This window comes from Artibeus jamaicensis, unplaced genomic scaffold (assembly GCF_021234435.1).
Source record: "Artibeus jamaicensis isolate MK-2021 breed Jamaican fruit bat unplaced genomic scaffold, CSHL_Jam_final contig_384, whole genome shotgun sequence".
Classification (NCBI taxonomy): Eukaryota; Metazoa; Chordata; class Mammalia; order Chiroptera; family Phyllostomidae; genus Artibeus; species Artibeus jamaicensis.
In genome coordinates, this window is record NW_026521810.1 from 20,842,410 (window position 1) to 20,849,883 (window position 7,474).

The 7,474-nt window shown below is 34.8% G+C and overlaps 1 non-coding gene across 1 annotated transcript; it reads left to right on the forward strand.

Moving 5' to 3' along the window:
- Positions 1-796: 796 nt before the first annotated feature.
- Positions 797-934, forward strand: LOC119065540 (small nucleolar RNA SNORA46). Its single transcript, XR_005085609.2, has one exon. It is a non-coding gene; the product is annotated as a small nucleolar RNA SNORA46 (small nucleolar RNA).
- The last annotated feature ends 6,540 nt before the right edge of the window (positions 935-7,474 follow it).

Below are 7,474 nucleotides of genomic sequence, written 5' to 3' on the forward strand. Positions count from 1 at the left end.
AATAAATAAATAAAATAAAATAAAAGAGAACGTACTAGGCAATTCAGAACCCACCCACTGACGACAACATAATAAAATGGTAATATCATTTGTGTCATAAAACTAATGAGATCACATAATAATCACTTAAGTAGCCAAGACTGGCCTGAGGCACGTATTCATTTGAAAAGGCATAGATGAGATGTTTAGTAGTGGTTTAATCAGCCTAGGAAACAACATTGATCCCCAGGACTCACCAACAGTTGGGAACTGACTAAATATTAAAATGCTGCATACGGGGAGTAAATATGAGCCAAAAGTAAACATCTCTCATATGAACTGTGGCCTAGCATCTACACTTCTAGTAATAAAAAAAAAACCCTAAATTTATGATTTGAATATATATTAGATTATTGAATATATAATATATTATGTATTGCATATTATGTATGTTGTACATACATGGATTATTGAATGTACATAACACATGTATTAGGTTGTTAGTGTCCATAAGTTCCTATAGAAAGCAAAATAAAATTGTCTCTGAAGAAAAATATCCTTGTACTAAATCTCGATAATTTCCACAAACAATATTTTTAACACAATTGAATTCAAAGATAATGCGAACACAAAAATAATTATACACTGAACTATACAGGAACAAAAAATTAGAAAAAATAAGACTTGAATAAACTACAGATGTTTATGTATTTTAACAATACATATTTAAAATATTTAGGTTAATTAGGTTCAGGAAAATAAAAGATATCGCACGTATCACAACAAACAATAGACTGCTACAGATGCGGATTATTGCAGCGCCATATTTACACCTGTGGACGGGAATTTTCCCCATTCTAGGGTATGCTGTAGTGCAGAAGAATTCCTGGCTCTTTCTGGTGCACAGCTGACATTGTGCCATTCTGCTGTTGCTGGGCAGAGTTAAGGAACAGTGAAAAAAAGAAGAAGCAGCAGATTATAGTATTATACTCTATAAGTAGGAACATTGCAAGCATCCGAAAACACTACTGGCAGAGTATTTAAAATATATATTGCACCTAAATCCCACATAGTAAAATAAAACCAAAATAAAGAGAAACTTGAAAATAGCTAAAGATATGAAAGAGAGAAAGACAGAGAGAGAGAGAAATGTATCTAAAAAACACAATTTAATGAAAAAAAACTATGTGTGGTGATGGGTGTGTTATAATAATTTCACAATGTGTACATTTATTAAATCATCACATTATACTTGCTAAAGCATCATGTTGTACCAAAACGTATATACAAACACAATTTTGTCAATTATACCTCAATAAAGCTAAAAAATTAAAAGTATGAAACAGTAACATCGAAAAACAATTTAAAAGCACAGATCTATGAAAATAATTAGTGAATGATAAAAAATATAATATGTTTTATGTATTTAAATAGTATAAGGGCAAATTTACAATACTATACCTAATCCAAGTAGTTTTCAAAAATGAAGGCCGAACAAAACTGATTCAGATAAATTGAAAAGCGAAATAGATTGTCACAAACAACCCCAGATTAAAGAAAAGACTAAAGAGCATAGTTAATTTAAGTCTTAAGAAAATATACATAAAATAATACAGAATATATTTAACTTAAATAGAGGTGTGTAGAATTAAATATTTTTAGGTATCTAAAGGATTCAGGAAAAAATTGAAAATATCACCTATCATCAAATTTTGTAATTTATGATTACACATTGTTATCTCTCAAGTAACTATTACAATTTTAAATAATTTCTAATTATGGAATAAAGAAGGAAAATTGAAGGAATTAAATATTCCACACACAAATATTTTAATTAAATATTTGATAAAATTTTATTTAATTAATTTTATTTGATAAAATAAAATATTTAATAAAATAAATATGTAATAAATATTTAATAAAAATTAAATATTTCACACACATTTTTACATGCTAATAATTAATAATCTCCCAAACCATATGATCTTACCTTTAACTGGAGCATAATCAACAAAACAAGAGAGCAGAATATAAAAAAAGACATTGGAATTAAGAGCAAACTGACAGTAACCAGAGGGGAGATTGGAGGGGATAATGGGGGAGAGAAGTGAAAGGTTTACAGGAATAACTATAAAGGATACATGGGCAAAAACAAAGGGGGTGCAAACAGGGGAGGGAGGTGGGGACAGCTGGAGTGGTGGGGAGAGGTAGGGGGAAAAGCCAGAAAACTGTACTTGAACAACAATAAAAGTCAAAAGTATTTTAAATAAATAAAATAAATATTTTATTTATTTTAAATACCATTTATTTTAAGTTTAAAATAAATAAACCATAAATAAAGTGTAGTTGAAAGATATACTTAGCATTCATCTGAAACATTAAAAAAATAATAAAATTCTTATGAAATAAATTTAACACAGGAGGTGAAAGACTTGTGCACTGAAAACTACAAAACCTTGCTGAAATAAATTTTAAAAACACCTAAATAAATGAAAACACACCAAACTAATGTATTAGAAGACTTAACATTCTTGAGATAGCAATACCACCAAACACTATGTAAAGAATCAATGTAATCTACCTCACACTGGTCAGAATGACTATCATCAATAAATCAACAAACAGCAAGTGTTGGTTAGGTATAAGGAACCACCCTGCCTGCTTTCAGAAGCTGTAACCCCTCATGGCTAAGGCTGAGTGAGAGACCTTGGGACCATAAGCCACTAAGGAAACAAAGCTTATCTTCCTGGTAGGGGGGCTGCTTCTGCCCTCTTTACTTCACACTGCTTGGCCCTGAGTAAATGACCAGTTAGCCAATGATGAGTAAGATTCCTCAAGGGAGGGACAACGTGAGATAGGCAGGGTCATGAAGGGGCCCTAGGGGATGAACTTGGGAGGCTGTATAAAAAGTGGGTGATGAACCCTCATCCCTTGGCTTTAACATATCCTGAGTCCTCATTCTGTCTGCAAGAAGTCTCCTAATTTCTCGGCTTCCTTACTTCCCCTATCTGACTTAAGTCCAAAACAATGCTGGAGGGTGGTGCAGCCTTCTGGAGGAATGGGCGCTTCCCCAGTGTGATCAGGCCTAAGAAAAAAATGCATAAAATCCTGTGAAACCTACTTTGCGAAGAATGTCCTCAATTTTCTGACAAGGGTCCAAACAAGAAATGAGTTTGTTTCCCGAAGTTTTATGGCCCTTTAGGTAACTGACCCTGACTCAGAATAAGCTCTTGTAGTTCTTTGAATGTTATCTATTGTTTGATCATTACTTCCTGACAATGATGAATGAAGACTTTCCTTGAGATAATGCTCCCAGAAAGCAATAAAAGCCCGTCCAGACAAGCCCGTCCAGCCCCCGTTCAGGGGGCTCTGTCACTCAGAAAGTGTCCATCCAGGTCATCCCTCTTTCTCCACAGGACTTCTGTAGTCAATGTGAATTTGTTCATCTCATCCATAACATATGGACCCTGCTGGCCGGAGTCCACATCAGCAAGGATGTGAAGAAAGGGGAAACCTTTTGTGTGGTTAGGAATACAAACTCATGCAGTCACTGTGGAATGCAGTATGGAGATACCTCAAAAAATTAAAAAGGAAACTGCCTTATGATCCAGTGATTCCACTTCTGGGAATTTATCCTAAGAAATCCAAAACACTGATTCGAAATAATATAAACACTCCTATGTTCATTGCAGCATTATTTACAATCACCAAGATATGGAAGCAGCCCACATGTCCATCAGCAGGTGAATGGATAAAACTATGGTGAATTTACACAATGGAAAACTACTCAGCAATAAAAAAAATTTTACTCTTTGTGATAGCATGGATGGACCTGGGGAATATTATGCTAAGAGAAATAAGCCAGTAAAAGAAAGCAAATACCACATGATTTCATTCTTTTTGGAATCTAATGAACAATCTGAACTAACAAGCAAAATAGAGATAGACTCACAGATAGAGAGCGAGCGGGGTGACAAGTATGTGAGGGAAGGTTAGAGGGTGGAGGGATTGAGGAAAAAGGAAAAAGGACTCAGGCATGGATAACAGGGTGGTGATTATAGATGGGAAGATGGTAGATGGAGGTGGAAGATGTTCTAAGGGGGATAAATGATAATTGAAAAAATGCTCTAAAATAAATTTGAAAAAAAATCAATGTAATCTTTATCAAAATTTCAACAACCTTTACTTGCAGAAATGTAAAAATCAATCCTCGAATTCATACAGATTTGCAAGGAGCCTGAATATTCAAAACAATCATGAAAAAATGCAAGAATTAGACTTTCCAATTGAAATTGAAATGAGAGTCCAGAAATAAACACACACTTCTGCTACTAACTTGTTTTTCAGCACTGGTGCCATGACCAATCATGGAAACAAACAAAAAAATTTCAATACATAATACTGGGACAACTAGATTTCTACATGAAAATGAGGGAATTGGAAGATTTTTATCATACTTCTTCCAGAAACTTATCAAATAAACAGAAAAACACAATAGAAAAAACCCGGTGAAGATATGTAAGGGCTGAACAACAACACCAAACTTTATCTACTGTATATACATAAAACAATTCAATGAACAACTTTATGTTGTCCATTTTTCTTAGAATACAAGAACTATTTGCAGACCTTTCTGCTTTATTATTTCATTTGTAAGAACAAAATAGCTCCTTCGATTCACAAATACAGAAGATGAGGCAAAAGAAAAAAATCACCTCCCATTTCCTTCCTTTTTTACTCTCCCCCTTTTCAGAATTTAATTACTTTACTGCTATTAGGGCATTCTATTTTCACCCTAATAACTGCATTCAGTTTAGTGTAAGGTTAAATGTTTTAGCTTCTTGACAGGTTCTTTGACATAGTTCAGCAAAGGAAAAATATTCCTAGAATTCATACACATCCAAAATGGTTTTTTCATAGCCTTTATACTTGAAGAAAGATTGGCTAAATATAGTATTTTTAGTTCATGATGTTTTTAAATCTGAGGCGAGATTTACTTTTCCTCTTATAAATTACTTGATCCCTTTTTCCTGGCCATAGAAGAAATCTTTCTATTTTATTATTAAATGTTTCAATAAATATATTGTGGTTTTGGCTATTTTGTGTGTGCTATATTTTGCATATGGTATCTACATATGTAGGGTTTTTTCTTTCATTTACTGAAAGCATTCTCAAAAATATATGCCTTTTTTAATATTTTATTGCTTAACTGTCTTGTTCACGTGCTCTAATTAAGCACAGCTACTATCCTACTAAGCATATTTATATATGCATTGGATCTACTTTACACATGTGTTATATCTAGATTTATTTCCTTGGTGGTTTGCATGACAGCTGGCAGGGGGAGGTTAGTGGGTGGAAGGATTGAGCAAAAAGGAAAAGGGCCTGGCTGGTATAGCTCAGTAAATTGAGCACTGCCCTGTGAACCAAAGGGTCACCAGTTCGATTCCCAGTCAGGGCACATGCTGAGGTTGCAGGCCAGGTTCCCAGTAGGGGGTGCACAAAGCAACCACATATTGATATTTCTCTCCCTCTCTTTCTCCCTCCCTTCCCCTCTGTCTAAAATAAACAAATAAAACATTTTATTTTAAAAAAAGGAAAAAGGATTCATGGACATGAACAACAGTGTAGTGATTGTTGTGGGGAAGGGGGGGATACGAGGACTAAATGGTAATGAAAAAGACAATAAAGATTAAATTTAAAAAATAAATAATGCAAAAAATAAAAATGTATATTTTTTACTTTTATTTGCTAATTTCCATACACTTTATACCTTAACTTTTTCTTCCACATTGCCTTCTATTTCTTTCTATTTTCATTTTCATGGCGTTTCTTTGATTTTTTTAACTTTCTTACTGAACTTGGTTAACTCATATTTCCTAGTTTTACCATTTATTCCATGTTGCATTCATAACTAATTTGTACAGTTCTAACATGGGAGAGTTAGTTTATAACTATTGATTTTGATCAATCATGAAAAAATGGTTAAAATGTGTATTAGATTGTTACAGGAAATGAAGCGACCAGACACCGAGGGATTCTGGAGTACGAGGTTTATTCCAACGTGCACGGGCCCAGAGGAGTCAGTCTCCAAATTCTGAGCCCCGAACAAAAGATTCTTGGGGAATATATAGATTAGGGGTCTTCTTATCTACGTGGCAAAGCAGGATACAGAAGCAGAATGTGGTAATTAGTTCTATCTACAGGGCAGAAGCAGAGTTCAAAGGCTAAATGTGAAAATTGGTTCTATCTGCGGGGGGTGCTAGCCCTAGTCCTAGTGACTATCTGGCTATCTGCTTTATCTGCTCTTCCTCGATGGCCTTATTGTTCTCCTATGGCACCTGGGGTCTTGGATGAGCAAAGGTCTCCTAGGACCTCTCCCTTCATTTCCAAACTTCACTACCCGGCCACCCACCCTCCCAGACGGCCCCATCATTCTCTCTAGGGCGCTTGGGGTCTGGGCAAATAAAGGTTAAACAGAGGTTTTTCAAAGTTTCCCATATCAAGATCTGTTACATCTTTTTTCTGATAACTTATTTTTTACATATTGGTATTTGTGCTTTTATTTTTATAGACTCTCTCATTAGAGCTATTCAATGATAAGACTATGCTGGTGCAACTCCTGCACATGTTTTATGCAGGAAACATTACTCTCTGGTTTGGTTTAGGGTATTTGTAGAACACATTTCACAAAGGCTTTTTAGTTTGTGACTGAGTTAATTGTTTCCCACAAATATTGTTGACCTGTGGGATTTTCTGGTTATTTCTAATTCTTCGGCTTCTTTACCAGAGTCAAAGAGATGTTCTCATAACAAATTCTACGGCCACCTTGCATGTGTGGGATATTGATTCTGTTCTACAGTGTGATCTCTCTCCGGTAAAAGAAAGTGAGGTTTTTCTGTCAAGCTCTGGATAATTGTTGCTGTTCTCTCGAGAATTTCTGTTGCTTTTTGTTTGTTTGCTTCTAATTTTCATTTTTGTTTTTTTTTGTAAATTAGTTGAGGCTTTTAGCCAGTCACATGGATTTAGCAATCCTTACTTAATTTTGTCATTTTCAGTAAGATAAAATAATTTTGGGGTTTATTTAAAATGTATTTTTTTAAGATTTTTATTTATTTATCTTTAGGGGGGAAGGAAAGGAGAGAGGGAGAGAAATATCAATGTGTGATTGCCTCTCGTGTGTCCCTGCTGGGAACTGGCCTGCAACCCAGGCATGTGCCCTGACTGGGAATTGAACTGCGATTCTGTGGTTCGCAGGCCCGGGCTCAATCCACTGAGCAACACCAGCCAGGGCTTGTTTAAAATGCATTTTTGTTTCATCTGTTAGATTTTCAAAAGAGGAAATATCCTAGTTTTCACAAATATTACCCTGCCTAAAGCTTTGAGTCATTATCATTTTAACTTTTAGGAAAGAAAGTGCAAAAGCTCCTAGTAATTGGATCGCCTAGAGCTCCCTATTTCCAGGGTGTTCTGAGATATGACTGTTCAAAACTTG